Genomic DNA, 1,790 nt, shown 5'->3' with positions numbered 1-1,790 from the left:
GCTACTATCATTATGGCTAAATGGTTACCCACCATGTTCCATCCGCTAAAAAATTTGTTGTCTTATCAAAAAGAGATGTTACAAATATTTAATGAAACCCAAATCACTAATTTCAGAGTAATGCAAAATGTTAGCGCATTTGTTAATTGGATTGTGTGCGCCTCAACATGTCTGTTTAACAAGTATCAATGCCTCAGATCTCCATGCCATGGGATTGTCTAGCCAGTTCTCAGGCTGTCTGCAGCAGCTTGAGTTGTTGTATTGGAATGGTACTGTTTTTTATGTCCTTGACATGGGTGCCCAAGAAGCTATTCTCCCTCAGTTATGTTTCAATTTACCCTTAAAACACATTGAGTATTATTGTGTTTGATTGCTGGATATATACTTGTATGAAAAATTTGTATTGTATTCTTATAATGTGTTAATTATGTCTACCTCTCAATGCAGCCCTAGGGCCAAATGTAAGGACAAATTTTTAAAATAAAGAGGCTTGTATCTAGGTTCAGCTCTGGTGGACAAGTAACTTTGTTGCCAAATGACCTTCTCCTGCTCCTTGGGAGCCTGGCCAGTTCCTGGGGAGGAGGATAAAGGAATGTTTCTGATAAACAGGTGGGCATGCTTCATGTCTTGGCTCTCTGGCCAAGATCCGGGACGGGATGCACTGCTTGCCTAAAATCTTGGCAATGAGCCACCCTTGTCCTTGGGGCTTTGAGAGGGAGCCGGAGCAAGCCTCTGCTGCTGCTGCTTCATCCCAGGGGAACACACAGTCAAGCTACATGTTAAACATGCCTGTAATGATTACTAATAATGTCTGATTCTCAGTATGGATTCTTTTCCGGTGCTTTGTGAAGATTGCTTAGTGATGCCCACGGCACTATAAATTCTGCTAAACGTGAGTACAATGTAAACATGAATCAATTGGCTACTATGACTGAGGTGTTCTGTGACAGTTCCTTTGATGAGGGATTAGCAAAATGGATTCACTTAAAAACAGGACATTCAGAACCTGCCGCTCTACATGGTATGTCATTACAAAAATCATCAAGGAGGACTACCTAATAAATGAGGGTACTATAAATGTGGACAGCAGGGACATGTACAAAAATTGTCCAAAAGTCAAAAATCAAAATAAGGCTCCTCCTGGTATATTCCCCCAGTGCTAAAGGGGAAGGCATTGGGCCAATAAATGTCACTCCAAAACTGATAAAAAAGGTAATTCATTAAAAAACAGAGTTTAGAAAACTGGAAGCGGGGCCAGCCTCAGGCCCTCCCAACAGGAATCAGTGGACTGTCTTGCTATAGTATTATTAAAGCAATGGAGCCATGTTTATTGCAACATTCTGTTAATCTATACTCCTTTACCATCTTTCCTCTAAATAACTTTAGTGTGCACTATAAGGCTTGCAGCGTATTTCTTGCAGATTAAACTAAAAGTAACTAAGTCTGTGCACAGCAGACAGCTAAAAAACAATTTGCTGTCACAAATTGGTATAGTCAACAGAATCTACAAGTATACAAAGCAATGCCTTTCTTTAAAAGAAAAACTAAAGTTACATGTGTAACCTGTGATGTTCCTGGCTGGAAAGACCCTCAGTTCGCCTCTTTGGCAAAGGAATGGGCTCTCTGCTCAGGATTGAGTAAAAATTAAAATGACAAGTTACGGAGTGCACAGCCTGCACAAGTTATTAAGGTTTTACAATCGGTACAATAAAGGGATCCTATCGCCAATCAATGATATACACCTAATCTAATACTGGTATGGGACATGGACTCCTAAGGGGTGGGTTTTT

The sequence above is a fragment of the Lepus europaeus genome, unplaced genomic scaffold (genome assembly GCF_033115175.1).
Source record: "Lepus europaeus isolate LE1 unplaced genomic scaffold, mLepTim1.pri SCAFFOLD_32, whole genome shotgun sequence".
NCBI classification, from domain to species: Eukaryota; Metazoa; Chordata; class Mammalia; order Lagomorpha; family Leporidae; genus Lepus; species Lepus europaeus.
The sequence above is the reverse complement of the archived record's forward strand: the minus strand, read 5'-3'. Positions refer to the sequence as shown.